Source organism: Neoarius graeffei, chromosome 13, assembly GCF_027579695.1.
Source record: "Neoarius graeffei isolate fNeoGra1 chromosome 13, fNeoGra1.pri, whole genome shotgun sequence".
NCBI lineage: Eukaryota > Metazoa > Chordata > Actinopteri > Siluriformes > Ariidae > Neoarius > Neoarius graeffei.
In genome coordinates this window covers 31,602,602-31,625,777 of record NC_083581.1, presented here as the reverse complement: position 1 = coordinate 31,625,777, position 23,176 = coordinate 31,602,602, and the positions used below count along the sequence as shown (strand labels likewise).

Genomic DNA, 23,176 nt, shown 5'->3' with positions numbered 1-23,176 from the left:
GTCACTGTTTGCGCCGCTTAACGACATCACCTGACGTCCACCCACTTTCGCTAACTCCACCCAATGTGTCCACCCACTTCCAGCCAGCACGGTTCAGCGCGGTTGTAGTCGAAATGCAACTCCAACAGCCCCGCTCAGCCCGACTCAGCCGCGTTTGTAGTGGAAAAGCGGCAAAACTCTCACTCACTCTCTCTCTCTCGCGCGCACACACACTACTTTTGTGATCGTGCAGTTTTGAAATTATTAAAATAAACATGTTCACCTACATGTTCATCTTGTTGGGCTTGTGATTTTGACTCGTTTCCAAAATGTATGAAAAGTCACCATAGGACTTTTTTTTTTTTTGGCAAATAAGATGTATCGCAATGTTTGACCTCGGTATTTGAAAAATCCTGGTTACGGCCCTGTGTACAATCATGTTAGCACAGCTGAAAACAGTTGAGCTCTTTAGAGAAGCTATAAAACTGACCTTCCTTTGAGCAGATTGAGTTTCTGGAGCATCACATTTGTGGGGTCGATTAAATGCTCAAAATGGCCAGAAAAATGTCTTGACTATATTTTCTGTTCATTTTACAACTTATGGTGGGAAATAAAAAAAAGTGTGACTTTTCATGGAAAACACAAAATTGTCTGGGTGACCCCAAACTTTTGAGCGGGTGTGTGTTAATACTTTTCTGTACCATTATAATAAATGTTCGCAGCTCTATAAATGCGCGCGCGTGTTGTGATGGCAGGCCTACGTGGAGCGCATGAACAAACGGGGCGGGCAGCAGCGCGAGCACGAGCGCGAGCCATGACATCACTTTTCCTGCCTCGCGCGCTGCCTTCGAGCCCTAAACACGGTGAGCAAACATCCGAGTGACGCTCGCCTGAGGAACATGTCCCCGCTCTGCGAGCTCCGCCGCGCACTCCGAGACGCCTCATAGCGCGGCCGGCCGTCCGTCCGTCCGTCCAGGATCTCTGACCCACCCGTCCGTCTCTCTCCGGAGCCCTACACCTCAAGGTAAAGCCACTTTAACACGCTTTTTTCTCCCCTTTCCAGCCTCTTCTTCTTCTACACCGAAATTGCGCTGAGTGAGCTAAACGTAGCCGCGCAGCTAAGCGGAAATGATGCGATTAAAGAAGCCAAAATACGCGCTCTGTCCGAAATCACACACCGCCGCGCCGCACTACAGCCGCCTGTGGAAAGCGTGCGCTTCCGCCGGTACTATAACCTGCTATCGAGTGCCCGCGTACGCGGTTTAGAACGGAGCCGTGATTGTGTGAAAGCTAACGGCTAACTCGGACGCCGGGTTTGAGGATGCTGGCCGTGATATCCTGCCTCAGCTCGGACAGGATGCGGCGCGTGTGTGTGGTGTTTTTTTTGAGGGGATTTAAATGCCATTTTAAATAGTGGCGGCCATATTTGCGGCGCTGCATCCCGGATAAGTCTTTAATAATAACTTAAAAAGCACAGGTTTTTATCTACCTCAATAGTTCATGTACACGCGCGCCCGCGCATGCGCGCATATTCATATAAAATATATATGTACACGCGCCTGCGCATGCGCGTATATACATATAATGTGTGTGTATATATATCCTTCCTTTCCTTGTGTGTGTAGCAGAAAACTGTTGGCACTTTTACAGTCTCCAGATTTGTGCTTTACTGCACTGTTTAAAAAAAAAAATGCTCATTTTGGCAGCACCCATGTTGCATTACCCCCTAAAACAGCAACTAATTCAAGTGTAATTGAGGGTAAAAGCATACCATCCTCCTCCTCCTCCAGCTCCAGCCCGTCCCCTTTAATATTTTACAGATGTTTTTCACATTTGCAAGGCCCCCATGGCCAAAACCTATATTAAGGCTGGCTTACAACCTAGGCTGCGATGGTCAAAATTCCAAGGCGGTGCAGTAAAGTTAACAATATTCCCTCCTGCCGAGAGGTTTGTGGGTCCCAGCCGGACACTGCTGAGGATGCTCTACACACACACAAACCAAAACAAATAGCTGACAGCAAGATTTAAAAAAAAAAAAAAGGCCAGGCCAGTCGTTTGCTCTGACCGCAAAGGCCTGGCTCCTTGATTTGACGATAGTCATGGTTGCGTGGCTGCTGTTTGAGCTACTCCCATGATCAAAACGATTATCTGTCCTTCACCCTGGCCTTTGATCGGTTTCCTCATGCCTTGAGGACGTGCGTCGTCCCTGTCGGAAGGCAGATGACCTCTTCGGGCGGCACAGCAAGAAGGTTCTGGGTTCGAGCCCAGCGGCCGGCGAGGGCCTTTCTGTGTGGAGTTTGCATGTTCTCGCCGTGTCTGCGCGAGTTTCTTCTGGGTGCTCCGGTTTCCCTCACAGTCCAAAGGCATGTTAGGTTAATATGGGACGGCCTTGGGCTGAGGTCCCCTTGAGCGAGGCACCTAACCCCCTAACTGCTCCCCGGGTGCTGTTAGCATGGCTGCCCAATGCTCTGGGTGTGTGTGCGCGCGCGCTCATCGCTCATGTGTGTGTTCACTGCTTCAGATGGGTTAAATGCAGAGAGGAAATTTCACAAGTGTGTGACGAATAAAGTTGTGCTTTCTTTCTTTCTGGTGGTCACAAACCCCTCCATGAGGTATTCCAAAAACGTCACGTTCAAACCCCGCTGCTGCGTAGTCACTACTGGTGTGTGAAAATGTATGGTTTTTTTATTTTTGATTGGACAAAATATCACCATGGTTAAGCACTGCCTTCTTGTGACTGTTTATAAGAGAGGTTGTAAACATAGCAGTGAGGGTCTAATTAATCATACACACACACACACATACACTGTCTTGCTGTCCTTGTGAGGATCTTCTACTGATGATTATTAATGCATCTAATTAATTCTATGCCTGCGCCCAAATCTAATCTTAACCCTTTTGACTGTTTTAGGTTTTTAAATAAAAGCTGTGGATTTTCTTTACAATTTTTTTTTTTTTTAAAGTAGTTACCACCTACATGTCCCTCACAAGGTCAAAACTGTCAGATATATTTATCCTTGAGCAGAGATTTGGTCTCCACCAGGATATAAAAACATGACACCCCTTGCCCAATCTACACACACACACACAAGAACGCCGAATACAGAGAGCATAAAATGCTTATTTGTATATTGCTCCGGGCGCTGGGTGAGACGCTGATTTTCTCGTCAGGCCGCTTCTTTGCGGTTGTGCAATTATTGTCTTAATTCTCTCCGAAAATTCTTAGCCTTTAAACATCAGGCATGGTTTGTCAACTGGGTGTCAGTTTAAACCTTTTGAAGTTGTATAAGGTTTTTATCCGTTAGCCATTTTCTTTATCTTTTGTGCTATGCGCTCTCTTCAGCCATTTTTGTTTATTTTGGTTTACGTTATTCCTTATCACGTGACATGAGCTGATCTCAATAAAGTAAAATTTTGCCTGAATTATATCGTCCATTGTGTGACGTGTTCTCCGTGTCAGATTGTAGGCTGCGGCGAAGATTTCCTTACGATAGATCTGTGGTTAAGGGGAATTTAGATCATCAATCTGTGCAGCCCAGGCTGTTCGCATAAACAGAAATGTTCTCAAGGTATTAAGGATATTTATTTTTGTTCATTAGCATGTTTAGTGCAATTCTGTCTATATTGTCCTGTTATTGGTGGGTTTTAGATGAGTGCTGTAGCAGTGCGAATACTCAGAGTTTAGTCAGAAATGTCTGATATTGGTGGAACTGTTCTTTGGTCAGGGATGCCACTAATGGCCCTTTTCCACTACCCTTTTTCAGCTCGCTTCAGCTCACTTCAGCCCGACACGGCTCGCGTTTCGACTACCAAAAACCAGCACGACTCAGCTCGTTTCAGCCCTGCTTAGCCCCTAAAACTCGCACCGTTTTGGAGTGGGGCTGAAGCGAGCCAAACCGTGCCGACTGAGGTTGGGGGCGTGAGCAGACACTCCCCTGTGCACTGATTGGTGAGGAGGCGTGTTCTCACATGCCCACACACGCCCCGCGAGCGCGCTGGGATCTGTAAACACCGCAAACCCGGAAGGAGAAGAATTACGAATTACGAGAATTTCTGAAGCCTTATGCGCCTCGCCTCATCTATACGCTCTTGCCAGTATCTGTCCGCGTTGTCGGTGACAACAAGCCACAGCACCGAGACCAGCAACACTAACGACTCCATGTCCTCCATGTTTATTGTTTACTATTCGGGTCGTGAGACTACCACTTAAAAGCTCACTGAATCAGTGACATACAGAGCATCGTGGACGAGTTCGCGGAGCGCAAGGCTCGCCGTATGCCCTTCAAATAATGCGCGCAGTAGGCTATTGATGTTTTATTATGAGCCATGTACAGTATGTCGCCTAATGTTTTTTTTTGTTTCTGAGTTACATGTTCGTTTGAAGGACTTAATGTACAGGGGCGGCACGGTGGTGTAGTGGTTAGTGCTGTCGCCTCACAGCAAGAAGGTCCTGGGTTCGAGCCCTGTGGCCGGCGAGGGCCTTTCTGTGCGGAGTTTGCATGTTCTCCCCGTGTCCGCGTGGGTTTCCTCCGGGTGCTCCGGTTTCCCCCACAGTCCAAAGACATGCAGGTTAGGTTAACTGGTGACTCTAAATTGACCATAGGTGTGAATGTGTGAATGGTTGTCTGTGTGTCAGCCCTGCGATGACTTGGCGACTTGTCCAGGGTGTACCCCGCCTTTCGCCCGTAGTCAGCTGGGATAGGCTCCAGCTTGCCTGCGACTCTGTAGAACAGGATAAAGCGGCTAGAGATAATGAGATGAGATGAGACTTAATGTACAAAATAACATAGTTGCACCCCGTAGTGTTGAAATTGGTAAACACAGTGCATTCAGTGAGGTTTGCACCGCCCTCCTTTTATTTCTGACTCTTCCTGTCAGCGTTGCAGCCTCTGAGCGCTCATTCGTATGCCCTTCAAATAATGTGCGCAGTATAGGCTATTGATGTTTTATTATGAGCCATGTACAGTATCCTAATGTTTTTTGTTTCTGAGTTACATGTTCGTTTGAAGGACTTGATGTACTAAATAACATAGTTGCACCCGGTAGTGTTGAAATTGGTAAACACCGCAGTTGCGGACATTTTGTAGCCTAAAATGATGTTATGATAAGCTTTAATAAAGGGCCCGGTCATTTGCCCCGCCCCCGGCCCGGCTCTGACTTGTTCCGCCACTGTCACTGATGTCACTGTTTGCGCTGCTTAACGACATCACGTGACGTCCACCCATTTTCGCTAACTCCACCCAATGTGTCCACCCACTTCCAGCCAGCACGGTTCAGCGCGGTTGTAGTCGAAATGCAACTCCAACAGCCCCGCTCAGCTCGACTCGGCACGGCACGGCTCAGCCGCGTTTGTAGTGGAAAAGCAGCATAAATTGTGAGCGAGTTCATTGAGCCAGGCTCAAACTACATGAATTTAGCCTGATTTTGACACGATTTTATTATTGTTGACAAATTTCCAGTGTCTGGCCTGAATATGAATGTCAGGAATGATGAACAGGCTTTGTAGTGTGACGTAGTCAAAGAATAGCACTGTGGCATTCGGGACGCCCTGACGAAAAGTCTAGCATGTCGGAATTTTTTACATTTTCTTGTCTAGTTTGCCCACTTCTATGACGTGTTCCTTGAAAGCCATGATTTACCATTTTTTGACCCTCCTCCCCAACGACACACAAGGACATGAGTGGTGATTGGTTAGAGTCAAACTTGTCGTGTGGCCAAGACACGGCAAGAATTTATGGCACTTTGATCGCCAAATCTGACATGGTGACCATCGTAAAAGACAAAAATATCATGTAGTCTGATCCTAGCGTTACAGTCAGTGTGTTTACATGCACATCCAAATCGAGCTACTGTCGGTAATCGAGCTAAGGGTCCCAGCAGGGTGCCAGAGAAATCCAATCCTACATGCACACAAGGAAATCGAGCTATTGTGTGAGGTACATTGTGCACCCGAGCCACAGGTGGCGCTACACGCCCCATCGTGTTGGTACACTTCCGGTTGTCATCATGAAGAAGAGCTATTCAAGAGTGTAAACAAAGTTATCAGTTCCGTGTTCTCCATTGCGCGTTTTTCTCCCGTCCATGAATTTTAATATATTCAGCTCCTTAAGCTGAATGAGCATGAACTCTGTCTCCTCATTGCTCCAAAAGTGCACGTTTCTGCTCGCCATTTTTTCTTATTCGTTTGTTCCTCCTGACCTCTTCTGCTGCTCGCTACTACTGTTGTCATGCCAACCAAGGCTGTTGTGTTTCCCGCTTGTGGTCTCGTCACTTCCGGAAGGGGCAGTGCTAAAGTATGTAGCTCGATAGGGTATGCACGCACTAAGTAGCTCGGCAAAAATTGCATAATCTAGGTTAGGGATGTTAACCGATGAAAGTTTGACCAGTGGTTGACCGAATCAATGTTAACCGGTTAATTTTTTTGGGGTTGTCGGTGAAAAAAAAAAAAATCAATCGTTTTGAAGCTGCCGATTTTGGAGCAGAGAACCTGGAATTCTGTGTTTGTAAACGCTTGGGGCATGCCATGCGGTGTAAGGACGACAGCTGACAAATCAGAAACACCCATTCAGTCATGTCCCGCCCTCCCGCCCCAGTTAAAGACAGCTGACAAATCAGAAGCACCCATTCAGTCATGTCCTGCCCCAGTTGAACACAGCTGCCACCAGTGTTGCCAGATTGGGTGGTTTCAAGTGGATTTTGGTGGGTTTTGAACATATTTTGGGCTGGAAAACGTCAGCAATATCTGGCAACATTGGCTGCCACTTGGGGCGTCGTGGCTCAGGTGGTTAAGGCGCCATACCATGAATGCGGGCGACCCGGGTTCGATTCCGGTCCGAGGTCATTTCCCGATCCCTTCCCGTCTCTCTCTCTCTCCCGCTCATTTCCTGTCTCTGCACTGTCCTATCCAATAAAGGTGCAAAAAGCCCAAAAAAATATCTTTAAAAAAAAAAAACATTGGCTGCCACTCGGCGAAAGAAAAAAGTGTAGACACAGGCTTTTTAGCTTACAAATTACTATTCTGTTTTTTTAAATTATTATTAGAAGGCACATGGAGTTTAGTCCTGCCTTGGCCAGTGCATTCTGAAAGTATGTTTCGGTCTGTAGCCAACAATGCATGTTATTGCAGATCATATCTCTCCACACAAACTAAAGGCGCAGATGCCGACTTTTTCACGGCTTTTTCATGGACTGTAACGGCATTTGCTTATGTGGTAATTTTAATACAGAATTTACTCTGATGAAATTATTCAGACACTCCAACGCCCCCCCCCAAAAAAAAAATCGGATCTGCACGAGCCGTGAAAAAGGCGTGCCGTTTGCATCCCTGTTTAAACTCATAGGTTAACCGACTTTAACCGGCTAATGAGGCTCGGTGGTCGGTCAAGATTTTTTTTAGTTTTCGCCATCCCTAATCTAGGTCACGTAGCTCGATTACGAGAAATCAAGTTCGGTTCAATTTCAGCCTAGCTAAGGTGTTTCCATGGCATTTAGAACTTCGATTTCAGTCGAGCTACGGCAGAAATTCGATTTTCTGTGTGCATGTAAACGCACTGACTGTGCATTCTAAGACCACCAATCTCATGACCAAGAATTCTTTTACGACGTACGATTTTTTTTTTTGGTCTGCAACAGCAAAATCAGGGCAAAAATCATACAGTGGAAACCCGACTTTAGATTAGTAAGGCACTCTCTTCTTACATGTCACTTTGCACTCTATTATTTTGTAACCATGTTATTTTTAGAAAGCATGGTTTACAGCAGCTCGGATTCAAAAACAAGGCTTCCAGAAGACCTTAGTGAAACACTGAGCTGTTGACACGAATGCAGGCCTTTGTCACACTGTGTAACCTTCAAATTATTTAAAGCTCAAAACTGTGCAATAACACTTTGTCCTCATGTAGCACTCGGGATGATGCTGTCCAGCATGGTACATTGTTATGCTGCGCCTCCCACATGGCTGCTGTGTAGCGAGTGAACAGGGTCTGTTTTTCCTTCTTCAGGCTCATGATGTTATTTCATGGACCGGAGCCCAGAAAGGTCCGGGGAGATTACGTCCAGCCACCTGATCGTGCCACTGAGCCAGGAGGCTGATCAGCTGCTAAAACAAAGAAAGAGCACATGAGAGACGTGAAAAGCGAACCAGTGGGAAGTGCTCTGATTAACACGGTGCTCTTTTGGTACACTTTGTCTAATGAAGTGTCCTGTGTATTAAGCAGCAAGAGAGAAGGCTGAGAGGTTAAAGTGCATATTCTGGACCAATTTCGTGTTTGTTTTTTTTATATGAAAGTATGTCCCTTTACACACTCATCCAGAAGGGTAATTTTGCACAAGGCCATCTGTCTACAGCAGAAAAAAAATACAATAAAATAACAAAACACGTCTGGAAAAATCCCAAGGGAGTCTGGAGCCTGGAGTTATCTGCGGAAGCGCCAGCAGGCTGCGAGAGCTTGTACGGTTTCAGTGCACAGCCTGTGTAGACCAAGCGCTCCCATGTCTCTCTCATTGTCCGGTCTTTTGGGAAACGATGAGTGCTAATCCCATCAAGATTGGTGTTGCTACACCCTCCTACGATACATCTGTTAACCATTTTAATAATTACGCGATAACGTTGAAGAAATTTGCAGAAAACCACCAGGTCGTTTTCTCATAAACAAACCAGCGCTGACGTAGGATTCAGAAGGAGGCGTCCCGCATGCGATGTCACAAAAATCAACGTTTGCCGGGAAATCCAAATGCCAAGTTTTTTTCAGAGGCGGACCATCTCATCTCATTATCTGTAGCCGCTTTATCCTGTTCTACAGGGTCGCAGGCAAGCTGGAGCCTATCCCAGCTGACTACGGGCGAAAGGCGGGGTACACCCTGGACAAGTCGCCAGGTCATCACAGGGCTGACACATAGACACAGACAACCATTCACACTCACATTCACACCTACGGTCAATTTAGAGTCACCAGTTAACCTAACCTGCATGTCTTTGGACTGTGGGGGAAACCGGAGGACCCGGAGGAAACCCACGCGGACACGGGGAGAACATGCAAACTCCGCACAGAAAGGCCCTCGCCAGCCACGGGGCTCGAACCCAGGACCTTCTTGCTGTGAGGCGACAGCGCTAACCACTACACCACCATGCCACCCGTGTCTGAAGGTTATATGTTCAAATCCCATCACTTCCACAATACCACACTGGTTGGGTTCTTGAGCAAGACGAATTTAATTTTAAGTTGCTTTGGATAAACTTGTCAGCCAGATGAGGAAATGTAATTTGAAATGCATTAAAGGAACAGTCCACCGTACTTCCATAATGAAATATGCTCTTATCTGAATTGAGACGAGCTGCTCCGTACCTCTCCGAGCTTTGCGCGACCTCCCAGTCAGTCAGACGCAGTCAGACGCGCTGTCACTCCTGTTAGCAATGTAGCTAGGCTCAGTATGGCCAATGGTATTTTTTTTGGGCTGTAGTTAGATGCGAACAAACTCTTCCGCGTTTTTCCTGTTTACATAGGTTTATATGACCAGTGATATGAAAAAAGTTCAGTTACACAAATTGAAATGTAGCGATTTTCTATGCTATGGAAAGTCGGCACTATAATGACAGGCGTACTAACACCTTCTGCGCGCTTCGGCAGCGCATTGATATCTGAGCTCCGTATCAATGCGCTGCCGAAGCGCGCAGAAGGTGTTAGTACGCCTGTCATTATAGTGCGGACTTTCCATAGCATAGAAAATCGCTACGTTTCAATTTGTGTAACTGAACTTGTTTCATATCACTGGTCATATAAACCTATGTAAACAGGAAAAACGCGGTAGAGTTTGGTCGCATCTAACTACAGCCCAAAAAAAATACCATTGGCCATACTGAGCCTAGCTACATTGCTAACAGGAGTCACAGCGCGTCTGACTGACTGGGAGGTCGCGCAAAGCTCGGACAGGTACGGAGCAGCTCGTCTCAATTCAGATAAGAGCATATTTCATTATGGAAGTACGGTGGACTGTTCCTTTAAAGTCCAAGTTGAATGAATGAGCAACTGAATGAATGCACACTATAGATTACGTGGCTGAAACGCAGTAGATAATGTTTTGCTCAATATTATACCATTTTCTTATCCTGCTGCTGCATTCAGGCGCCCGCAACACCAGTCTCTGGACAGTTGTTAGGAATGAAGCATGAAATTGGACCTTAGCTTGAGCCCCTAGAGCTCAGACTCCTTCTCCAAGAGCTTCCATGTGTCTGTTCTGCCCAACTTGAGAGAATGGAAGTGGTCATTACGTTCTCTTTCTTGCCTCGTCTGGTAAAAAATGGTCACGTTGCCCACAAATGGGAAAACTCTCTCTCTCTGTGTGCCTTGCCTTGTTAGGGCCGCCCTATTATCTGCTTTTTTTTTTTTTTTTTTCCCCCCCATCAGCGAGATTCCTCCTGCTCTCCATCTTGCCAGGACCCTGCTTATAGATTGGTGGGGCACATTAGCATGTGGAGAACTCATCAATTACTCGGAGAAGCCGGAGATCTCAGCAGGGGAGCACGGTGCCGAGTCGGCAAGACCGCGCCTCTGTTTCCACGCGCTGCAGATATTTGGAAGAAAGCAATTACATTGGCTGCACCCCCCCCCCCCCCCCCCCCCCCGCTGCCTTTGTTTCATTTATGGGGGTCGTCCACCTTTGTAAGAGCTGTGGGAGCTCATGTGAGGGTGGAAAATGTAATTTTTATTTACACATCTTTCCTAGGACTTCTTTCTTCATGTCTAAAGATATATATTTTAAAAGAACCTCATGTTTTGAGATGGCAGGGTTTGGGGGTGTCGAGCACAAGCTGATTTGTGAGTACTTAGTGGCAGGAGTGTGCAGTTGGATAACATGCGTTGGGATTTGCTCTGCCTCCCATCCAGCCCACAGAAGAAGCTGAGGTCGTGCAAACATTTCAACTGGTTCTCCATTCCACAGAGCGCCAGTCTTCAGCAGCAACAAACATTCAATTCATGCCGGCGGTGTGCGGAAATATGCGTCGGAATGCAGCCCTAATCAATTCAAGCAAACCAGGTCAGTGGCACATCCTGTTTGGGCAGTTGAGGGATAAATGTCCACGATGCGGTTGGACAGCGACAAGAGTTAAACAAATGCCATCAGAAAGGGCTTAGTGTGGTCCATTTCATATGGCAGGGGCTCTTCCTGACATTCCTGGCACAAACGGTTACATTCACACAGCTCTCTGAAAAGCTTTACCACCAGCCGGTTAAAAGAAAGCCTCAGCGGTTTGGGGTCCTGTGACCTCTCGTCCCATTAATTACAGCCAAACCCTTTCCTCAAAAAAAAACTAAACCTGATCTATGCTGGATTTGTGTCAAATATGCAAAGAAGCCATCACTTTTAAAGCAGCCTTTTTTTTATTCATACGGAAACATCCGGTACTCTGTTTTGGCAGCAGAATTCTCATAGGCCTTCAAACATAGACGCACAATACAAACGAAGGTGATTAATGAGCACATGGAGCATGGCCCCTCGTGTCGTCCGCATACGTTCCACACTGGTTAATAAGGACGAATATTTGGATTATGGTGCCATGAGCAGACAGTAGGCGCGCAGAGTGGAACTAAATCCTAAAGGTGCAGTCCAGATGCTGTCCAGATGTTTTGTCATTCTGTCCCTCGAGCCGACTGAACTCGCTCAAGGCTCCATTGCTTTTTACTTCACCCTCGACCAAGGGACAGCGGCTCTGGTCAACACTGTGTACATACCAGGCTTTAAACAAAGCATATGTTCCCCTTTTACCACGTTCCTCGTTTTCTGACTGGTGACCATTTCTCTTCCTCGTTTCATTTCACCTGCGATCTTTATTTGTCGATCAGTAGAGGAACTGGCTTGGGTTTCTTCCTCTTTTTTGTCAGCATGACATTTATCCTAGGTAGTCACATGCTTGAGGCAGATCCTTGTTCAGAGTTTTCAGGCAAATTTATGTTGATGCCACCAGGTTAGATTTGGATACGAGTGTATTTACCGTTCACATGAACGGTCTTGAATAGGGTGTAGGTGTGGCTGCATCGAGTCTTTTGTAATCAAGTGATTCTCAGTGCAGGGTGGTCAGGCCATTATTAAAAAATGTTCTGTTTCCGGTCCACCGGCCGGGTGAGTGCCGTTTGTGCTGTTGAAATTTTTTTTTAACGCCGGTTTTTCGACATTTTTTTTCGGGTTCGTAAATCTAAAATCGAACTTGCCATTTCTGCATTCCCAGGGCTTTCCACTAAGGCTCATACTAGCCAGCCATGACAAATAAGTAGCCAGCCGGGGAGAGAGTAAACACAAAATAAACTCCTGTGCACGCAGTTCCCAGGATTAAATGTATTTTCCACAGACCATGTATTTATTCACTTTACTCAAATACAAAGTAAAATGGCAGCAAATCATCTTTCTTTTCTTGCGTATTGCATCATGAGGCGTTCCTGGCTTGTAAATCTCTTATTTTCAGTGCATGACACATTCACGCAGCTGAGCATGCTATGAATTAACAACGACAACGGTCTGCAGTGGGGCTACACAATTACACACTCAGCCAACATTTCTCCATTTGTGTATGAAAATACACTCCAACCACTCAGTTTGGTTTCATTTACAACCAACGGTGTCTTTTGATGCCAGCACGGAATTGAACGAGAGAAGACTGGTTTACTGGAGACAAAATAAGCGTTATCTCTGCTTCTGTTCCCTCCGACGGCCCCGACACACTACTGCCTTCGCCGAGTGCGCGCGCGTGCACACCACATGTCGGGGCCGCGGATGAGTTACTCTCCCTTGATCAACGAAGTCGGCGGGGAATTTGTGGTTATTATCGGTACAAACAGCGCGAATCACAACTTAAATGAGTGCGGTTCAGTTTGACATTATTGTCAGTCCGTTAGATAAACATTTAATTTTATTAAAATCGAAAATTAATATTTAGAGCCTGTGGGCTACAAAAATAATAGTCGTTAAAGTGGCCGGCAGCCGGCGCTTGTGGAAAGCCCTGCATTCCGCGCAGAATATAGAACCGAATCAGCTCTGCGCATGCGCCGTGCGGCACAAAAAAATGGCAGCCACCATGAAGGAAGGAGATCCGAAGTTTTTAAGCATTTGCTTAAGTGTGAAATCGCAAAATGATATTCTAGCGAACAACAAAATAAAGATTCAGAAAAACAAATCATTCGGTGATCATTTTAATCGTGTAATTTCATCCGAACTAGGCCTAAGGGTCGATTTAGAACTACAAAAAGTCAGTGTGTCGGACATTTTAAGTACCTTTGTAAAAGTTTTGCAAATGTTGCAGTCAGCATTTAAAATGCTAACTTGGGCTACATCCACACGACAACGGCAACGAGATTTAAAAAAAAAAAATCGCGTCCACATGGGCAACGGATCAGTAAAATATCAGGTACATATGGCAACGCAACGCTTGCTGAAAACGATGCAATACACATGCCACACCTCTAGGTGCGCTGTAAGACGGTACCATTGGAGACACCAACAATAGAAGAAGTAAGGACGCATGCGCAAGACTTCATATTAGCCACAAAGTCAGAAAAATCTGTTCGTAAAATTACGTTATAATGACCAAATACAATGAAAAGTATTTTTCCAGTCTCACCTGTGAAAGGTAATCCCATGTGATCTCGTTTGGACGGTAAACCTGTTGGTACAGTTAAACGCAGCACATGAACGAGGCATCTTTATTCTCCGCTTTGACCCATCCAATATGGTGGCGAGGATGACGTATGATTCTACGCGGAAGGCGGCATCTTTAATGGTCTGGAATAAATTGAATGCTACACGTTGATGGATTAATTTGTTCTTCTACGCCCTTTTTGAGGAATGTATTGTAGGACTTAAACCAACATCTGAAGAGGTGAGATCGCTCCTTTTTTTTTTCCCCTATTTTTGCTGGCAGGATTGACTCTGTCCTAAGGGCTATTCTCTCTCTCTCTCTCTCTCTCTCTCTCTCTCTCTCTCTCTCTCTCTCTCTCTCACTTTGCACCATTACACAATAAATATTCACAGTGAAAATATTTTGTAAGCGCGTTTCATGAACCAAGTTATAGGATTTGTTGACAACTCGCATCGAGTTCGTTACACTTCTACCCGGAGTGAAGCACATGTGGTTGTGACGTCATCGTAAACAAATCCGTTCTACTCATCCAGACGACTTCGCAACGGCGCCGTTGCCAGATCTTTCCACTCTGGAACCCGTTCTCAAAAGATTTCGTTTTGGGGCACCCAAAACGCCGGTGCCGTGTGGACGCCAGGCCGAAACGATAAACAATTTTATCAGATTCACCTGAATCCGTTGCTGTGTGGACAGGGCCTTAGTTTTTGTACAAGTTTCAGTTGATTAAACTGTCATATTTTATTAAATGTGTCTGCTTTTGTAATAAAGTACTGAAAGAAAAAGCAAACACAGCATTGCGATTTCTTATCCATCCATTTAAAAAAAAAAAATCCCTCCCGCCCGACTGAATTTTTTTTGCCCACCCGGTGGACAGGAAACGGATTTTTTTCAAGGATGGCCTCATTGTGTTTTTTTTTTTTTTTCTAACAAACATTCGAACAAAAATAAAAAATCACTCTCAATGAAGATGATTAAGTAGGTTACAGAAGGCGAAGGTTCTGTGCAATTTGTATCGCTGTGGCCTTTGGTAATATGAAAAAACTGTTCACAAGAGGGCTTGGCTCAGGTTAAGTTGCAGGCAAACCCTTCCTTCCCCCCCCAGACTAGTGTCACATTTCCAAGGTGGATCAGCCCCTCCACCTCACATGGAGTTCAGCACATTACAGCCCATTAAGCTGTCTTGCTTTCAATGGGAGCTTTTTTTGCCGGCACTCTGATTTATTCCCTTAATCCGAAACTCGCCGCGATGCCACAAATGCACAGACGCTCAGCACAACGTTTTGTTAAAAGCACTGCGATTGATCTCGGTTTTACAAGCTCATTTAATATAACTTGCAACAGTTTGGTCTGACGATGGACACCCCGCCATGAAACTTTTCCACATTTTCTTTGTTACAACCTGGAATTGAAACGGACTTCACTGGGATTTTTACCGTTAAGTTTAAAACAACATTCCTACCGTTTTGTAGGTGTAAATTCTTTTTTTTTTTTTTTCACTGTAAGCACCAATAGTTAAGCAGATATTTCTTGGTTGCAAAAGTCTTCACCCCTTAGATCAGTACTTTGCTGCAGGTCTTCAGGGACATGTAGCTATCAGCTTTGCACATCTGGATCCTGGTATTTGTTCCTGTTCTTCTTGGCAAAATTGCTCCAGCTCTGTCAAATTGGATGGTTCATTTTGATCAGCAAAATCTTCTCCGCTGTAATAGCGTGTCCTTTTTTTAACCAGATGTTTCACTTGTGTTAAATGTCCAGCTGTTTTCCAAGAGACATGGCTTGGCAAAGTACTTATGTTCATGTTAATCCAAATGGCATCCAGCACCTGGAGCTTTCTGATTTACCCAAGTGTTCGCCAGTTGTCTTGCCATTGCTGAGCAGTAAACTTGCTAACGCTTAAAATAGCAGCGAAGCTTCACAACCTACAGATTGCGATCAAGATGTCCTTTTTTTTTTTTAAACTACATCATTGCCACCAGCTTTGTTATGTATTACCTCTTCATCGAGCACTGTATGCGATATTTACGAGGCTTGTCAGGGAGCACCCGGATACACACATCATTCAGTCTTTTCATGAGCGAAAGTGGTGTTTGTAGGATCACAATGGCTCTTTGTGGCAGATTCTCACCACACTCGACTGTTGGCTCCAGGACAACATATGACCCCTTTTCCATGTGGGTCATGTCACCCAGTTTGGTTTTTAAACACACAGCCAATGTTTTGCTCCAGGAGGAATTCCGGGGATGGGGTGGCTGACGGGGGCGTGAGCCGGCGTTCAGGGATGGTTTTGATGAGCTGTTTCGTTGGCCCCTTAACCACAAGGTTGATGCAGTATTTTAAGAATGTGTTTTTTTTTTTTTTCTTTTCTTTCTAGAAGACATTCACAAGGATGCCTTTGTTGTGCTGGAAAACAGCCAGTTATCCTTTAGGGGATGCTCATGCTGGAATTAAAGGCTTGACTGGGTTTAAATATTTTAAGGTGTCTTGGTGCTTATAGTTTAAAAGGCATCTTGACGTGAGAATTCTGATTTCATGTGTATAATGAAGTACATAATTCACCAAATTGGTGTCCCCAAAATGATTAACAATGCAAACTCGGATGCTAAAGCACTACTTAAAGTAACACAGACACCTAAATAAATTCACTCCTCCCTATGACTCCATGAAAATAAAGATGGTTATGATAATTTTCGGCGGCACGGTGGTGTAGTGGTTAGCGCTGTCGCCTCACAGCAAGAAGGTCCGGGTTCGAGCCCCGTGGCTGGCGAGGGCCTTTCTGTTACCCCTTTTCCACCAAATCAGTTCCAGGGCTGGTTCGGGGCCGGTGCTGGTGCTGGTTCACAACTCGTTCAACTTGCGAGCCAGCTGAGAACCAGTTTGCTTTTCCATAGCTCGCGGTGCTAGGGGAAGATACGTCATTATGTCACTGTATACGTCAGTTACGTCGCTACGTTTGCATAAACCTTGGCGCGAATATCGAAGCAAAAACAACACGGAAGAAGCAGCAGCAGCAACAACAATAATAATAATAATGGCTGACTTTGCATTTGTACAGCTGCTGCTTCTCGTCGCTTAAAAATGGCGATCTTTCACGGCCTTGTTATTGTTGTTGGTCTTAACCACTGACGTAAGCGGTTCTTTCCTCTGGCCCAGCAGAGAGTTGGTGCTAGCCTGGAACCGGTTTTTCTGGCCCCAGAGCCAGTTCTTTGTCAGTGGAAACAGAAAACCCGGTTCCAAACTAAGCACTGGCCCCGAACCAGCCCTGGAACTGCTTTGGTGGAAAAGGGGCATGTGTGGAGTTTGCATGTTCTCCCCGTGTCCGCATGGGTTTCCCCCGGGTGCTCCGGTTTCCCCCACAGTCCAAAGACATGCAGGTTAGGTTAACTGGTGACTCTAAATTGACCGTAGGTGTGAATGTGAGTGTGAATGGTTGTCTGTGTCTATGTGTCAGCCCTGTGATGACCTGGCGACTTGTCCAGAGTGTACCCCGCCTTTCGCCCGTAGTCAGCTGGGATAGGCTCCAGCTCGCCTGCGACCCTGTAGAACAGGATAAAGCAGCTAGAGATAATGAGATGAGATGATAATTTTCACCCACAGTGTGATTGTGAATAATAAGCCTTTGATGATAGAGTGGGGGGAAAAAACCCACACCAAAGTGGCACACGGGAACTACAGCACCTTGTTGTGACGTACGGTAGATCAGGGAATCTCCAGAAACCGGAAGTGCGCACATGGCATCTGAAGCCAGGAATTTTTTTTATCATTTTCCATCACTACTAAAGGAATACAGACAAGCCCAGTCACAGAATAACATGGTAGTTTATTTACAGATATTATGGTATTAATGCAGTATTCCTCTGTGGTACTTTTACAATACTGAAAAGGTTTGAAATGAATACTGACAACTAAATAACTTCTCTGTGAAAATAAAGCAGTCTGGCAGATAGATGGCCCATTCTATTGTACACATACTCCATTACACAAAAGAGTGTTGAAAATGCTTGAAAACAATGACAAACACAGGCTTGAACAGTGGGTAGGTACTCTTTAGTGGCCGGGAAAATATTTTATTTTAGCCTTCAGGTAATGAAATAAGTAGAGTAGATCTAAACTAGCACTGTTCTGGTACACTGGCTGCACTCGAGTGACTACTTTTCCATTAGTTGTCTACACCAGCCTTTCTCAACCAGAGTGCCGTCAAAAAATTATATATTCTAATGCCGCTTTTCCACTACCAACGCGGCTGAGTTGGGCTGAGCCGTGCCGAGTTGAGCTGAGTCGAGCTGAGCGGGGCTGTTGGAGTTGCATTTCGACTACAACCGCGCTGAACCGTGCTGGCTGGAAGTGGGTGGACACATTGGGTGGAGTTAGCGAAAGTGGGTGGACGTCACGTGATGTCGTTAGGCAGCGCAAACAGTGACATCAGTGACCTTTTAAGCGGTAGTCTCACGACCCGGATAGTAAACAATAAACATGGAGGACGTGGAGTCGTTAGTGTTGCTGGTCTTGGTGCTGTGGCTTGTTGTCACCGACAACGCCAACAGATACTGGCAAGAGCGTATAGATGAGGCGAGGCGCATAAGGCTTCAGAAATTCTCGTAATTCTTCTTCTTCCGGGTTTACGGTGTTTACAGATCCCAGCGTGCTCGCGGGGCGTGTGTGGGCATGTGAGGACACTCCTCCTCACCAATCAGTGCACAGGGGAGTGTCTGCTCACGCCCCTAGCCCCACTCGGCTTGGTTTGGCTCGCTTCAGCCCTACTCCAAAACCGTGCGAGTTTTGGGTGCTGAGTAGGGCTGAAGCGAGCTGAGTCGTGCTGCTCTAAGGTAGTTGAAACGCGAGCCGTGTCGGGCTGAAGCGAGCTGAAGTGAGCTGAAAAAGGGTAGTGGAAAAGGGCCATAACATTGAAATAAAATGAATTACAATTCCAAAAAAACATAGTTACACTAGGGTGACCAGATTTCCCGAGTCTAAAACCGGGATGCTTTGCGCGTGACCGTGATACTCTTGCACGCACACGCGTTTTGATGTAAACATGCGCCGGCTCAAACCATGGCTCAGACATTTTGTAGAAGCTCACTTTTATCAACATTTCAGAGAATAATCAAGTATTTTCTTGTTATCTACATGTACTTCTATCACAATTCAGTTAAAGTAAGAAAATCAGACATTCACCTTTTGTGAAAACGCCAAGAAAATGCATTGCTTGCATATTAACATCAACATTTTATGCGATGAACTTTTTTTTTTTAAACAATAGGCTATGCATTGTAACAGGAACGAGCGCATGAGCGTAATCGTTGTCCCCTCTGAACTTTTACCCAAAACGCCTCTGTTTAATCTTAACCAGTGTCGGCTATTAACTATTTTGAAAACGTGAACCCTGAGTTGACAACAGCATCAAACAAGTCAAGACAATCTGCGATACAGATTAAAGACACATGAAACAGATGAAAGACAACAGAAAATGTTTCAGAAACACAGCCACCCAACCCACCCACCCTAAAGAAGATGCCATTTTATTGCATATATTTACATGATGAGTGAATTTGCTCCAGTAGCGCTTTATTGCCCGAGAACCTGCTGTGAAACTGCGAGCAAGTATCGTCGAAATTGGCCGGGGTAATGAGCAAGGCTTCGAGAGTAGGCACAGTCATGCGATTCCTCTTGTCAGTCCAGGTGTTGCTCATGAGTGAAAATATTCGCTCAAGTGGAGCATTGGTGCCAGGTAGGCACATGGCAAACTGGCAAAGCTGGCTGACATTGCTGTAAGGAATCTCCGTACTCTTGAAGTACGTGAACATCTCCGCCCAGCGCTCATCCGTTCGGCACTGTCGCGCAGTAGTTGACAGCCGCTAGCGAAAAAAAACGTCATAACGCGGCCTCTATATTGTAATATTGTACAAATAGATACATTGTAAGGTTGACTGCGCGCGCACACACATTGATGCTGAATTGCTAGAAGCTTTATTGACATCTTGTTGGCTATGTATGATCGCTGTAACCGGGACAGTTTGTTAGCGTTTGGTGTAAACCGGGACATTTCAGCGTCCCGACGGACCTTTGTTGGGACTGGGGACACGTAACTCAAAATCGGGACTGTCCCGGTCAAACCGGGACGTCTGGTCATGCACTAATGCAGATCATCGCCGCCTCATGCATCATCGAAATTTGTCCCTTTCCCATGTCGTAACGTCACTGCCGGGGTCAGCGTGACTGCGTATATTTTATATGGGAGTGCCTTGAGAATTTGCATACTTCTGAAGGGTGCCGTGACTGAAAAAAGGTTGAGAAACGCTGGTCTACACGGTCACATCTGTGTGCCATGGCGCGTGCATCAGACTGACTGACTCTCGGGCGCGCTCCGGACATCGCACGCAGTAAACGACTCACACCTGCGCAGGATTAAGGCGCAATCAGCACACCTATATAAGGACCTAGAAAACACTCGCCGATTGCGTTGCTAACATATTATCGAGCCTTAGTTCCTGTTTGCGTCTCTTGGTTTCCTGTTTCTCGTGTTTGTTTCCAGCCTAGCCTTTGACCATCTGTTTGTGCTTCGCTCGACCTATTGCCTGTTTTCACCGTTTCTCAATTTATGCTCACCGATTCGGATTGTTTACCTCTTTTCACTTTTTCTTAATAATAAACTATCTTCTGCACTTACATCCATCTCCCACCCCTTCCTGACAGAATACTTCGCCCACCTGACACACTATTACCCTGTCCACACTAGGGATTTTGTACCGATACGATACTACTTTCGTACCGCAACACCTGTCCACACTAGCAACTACACCGGTACTGTAGCGGTATAACCGTATCGGTACGAAACCCACAAATGTATGGGTTTCGTACCGATACAGTATCGGTACTGTAGCGCTTCGCTGTAGTGTGGACAGATGAAGCGGCTCTGTATCGATATAAATATAATGCGCATGCGCAAAGTCACACACCTCAATCGATGTCTTCACTGAATAAAATAGTGAAGAACGGAGATTTGTTTGTTTCTTTCTCAACTGCCTCGCGCGTTTTATACGATTCGACTGAATAAATGACCACCAGAAATACAGACTGTACACTGACAACAAAAAGCACACACACGTTGTTTCATCCGCCATATTCTCAGAAGGAAGTTACTCGGTAACCACGGAAACATTTCGCGCACGCGCATTTCAACTACCGTGAAAGAAAACAGCAAACATTTCTCGCTAGTGTGGACAGATGCACTAGACTGTACCGCTATACTTTGTATCGATACAGTTATACCACTTTCGTACCGGTATAAGTGTGAACACAGCATAAGCGACATATCTCTGTGCCACACTGTACTTGTGGGAGGTTGGTATTTGGAAGGCAATTGCCGAATTGCAACAAAAACAATTATTTGATCTTGGCACCAAGTTATAACTTATTGACAGGGATTACTATTATACGAACAGTTACGTCAGTAAAAGATTCTAACAGCTGGTATTGGTAATTATTGATGTAAACAAAAACACGTGGTCTGTTACAATCATCCCTCCACCATGTCCACTTGTCAGCTTGCTGAGATCTGAGTGGCCGTCACCTCGCCTTGTTCTCATTGCCGATATGACGGTTCTGGTACGGCTCAAAGCGGGAGGGCTCTATCCCGAGCCATAAGTTCTACCTCCTCCTCTTCCCCAACTAACTAAAGGCCAATTTATGCTGACAAGCCAGTCCTCGCAGATGGCGTCGCAGATGGCGTCTGCGTAGCCCCCCACTCCCCCCACCTTCGCAGACACTCTGCGCGCACCTCCCAAAAATTGTGACCACCGCAGAAGCCTCGCAGACAGCGTCGCAGACGAGGGCTCTGATTGGTCCACTCTACATCCGCCGTACACGCACTTCCGCTTCCCTACTTTCCCGGTTTGGTTTGTTTTCATGACCGCCATTTTTAAAAACACGAGCGAAGATGGAGCAGCACGAAGAGCGGTTGATCGAGGAAGTACGTACATCTATACGACTCCAGTTCTAGTCATTATAAGTAACTGGAGGATAAACACTCCACTAACCACACCCACCAACTACTCCTAGCGATTTCGCGACTTTGCGCCCCCTTGCGTTGTGGCGGTGAATAACATCGCGCACGCCTATTACTCCCCGCTCAATGATAAATTACAGCTATCTGCGAAAGCCTTGTCGCAAGAGCATGCAGAGGCCTTTACTCTTCATCCCCATCATGCAAGACATGCGCTGTGTCCGAAATCACTCGCTACATAGTAGACTATTGCCCTGCCCACACTAGGGATTTTGTACCGATACGATACTACTTTCGTACCGCAACCCCTGTCCACACTAGCAACTATACCGGTACTGTAGCGGTATAACTGTATCGGTACGAAACCCACAAATGTATGGGTTTCGTACCGGTACAGTACCGGTACTGTAGCGCTTCGCTGTAGTGTGGACAGATGAAGCGGCTCTGTATCGATACAAATATAATGCGCATGCGCAAAGTCACACACCTCAATCGATGTCTTCGCTGAATAAAATAGTGAAGAACGGAGATTCGTTTTCTTTGTTTCTTTCTCAACTGCCTCACGCGTTTTATACGATTCGACTGAATAAATGACCACCAGAAATACAGACTGTACATCGACAACAAAAAGCACACACGCGTTGTTTCATCCATACGGAAGCCGAGAGAGGCCCTTCATATAATCCTTTTTTTTTATTCACCTTGTTATCCCGAGATAACGACATAATTAATTCAGGATCTCGAGAAAACAACACAACTAATTCAAGATCTCGAGAAAACAAAACCATTATTTCGAGATCTCGAGAAAACAAAACAATTATTTCATGATCTCGAGTAAACAGCTGAGAAATGGTTCATTCAGGCGCGCCAAGAGACTTGTGATATGCTGACTTTGGGGCTATTTCTCATTCTGTATAGACGCAACTTTGGTCATTAGAATGTCTGGAATAATTGATCACCTAATAAGGCAATATTTTGATCAGGGGTTGACACAGGGAGAGATTGCATTAAGTCTTTTAATAAGGGATAAAGGCGGCACGGTGGTGTAGTGGTTAGCGCTGTCGCCTCACAGCAAGAAGGTCCGGGTTCGAGCCCCGTGGCCGGCGAGGGCCTTTCTGTGCGGAGTTTGCATGTTCTCCCCGTGTCCGCGTGGGTTTCCTCCGGGTGCTCCGGTTTCCCCCACAGTCCAAAGACATGCAGGTTAGGTTAACTGGTGACTCTAAATTGACCGTAGGTGTGAATGTGAGTGTGAATGGTTGTCTGTGTCTATGTGTCAGCCCTGTGATGACCTGGCGACTTGTCCAGGGTGTACCCCGCCTTTCGCCCGTGGTCAGCTGGGATAGGCTCCAGCTTGCCTGCGACCCTGTAGAAGGATGAAGCGGCTACAGATAATGAGATGAGATGAATAAGTGATAATTTCAAAATTAGTCCGCGGCACCTCCGCAGAAGACTGGCCCGGCTTCGTCTCTACTGACGGAGATACAGCGATCCAGCTGAGATCATGGAATAATTGTTTTGTTTTCTCGAGATCTTGAAATAACGGATGCCATATATTCTCGGAAGGAAGTTAT

At 45.9% G+C, this 23,176-nt stretch overlaps 1 protein-coding gene across 2 annotated transcripts in view; it reads left to right on the top strand.

Moving 5' to 3' along the window:
* Window positions 1-787: 787 nt before the first annotated feature.
* nckap5l (NCK-associated protein 5-like) overlaps window positions 788-23,176 on the top strand; it is a 59,441-nt gene continuing 37,052 nt past the window's right edge. Inside the window, exons 1-2 of one of the 2 annotated variants that reach the window (XM_060937511.1) lie at window positions 788-1,003; window positions 10,863-11,013. The gene's annotated coding sequence lies outside the window, so the exon portion shown is untranslated. The remainder of the gene's footprint in view (window positions 1,004-10,862; window positions 11,014-23,176) is intronic. The other variant, XM_060937510.1, reaches the window with a different exon arrangement.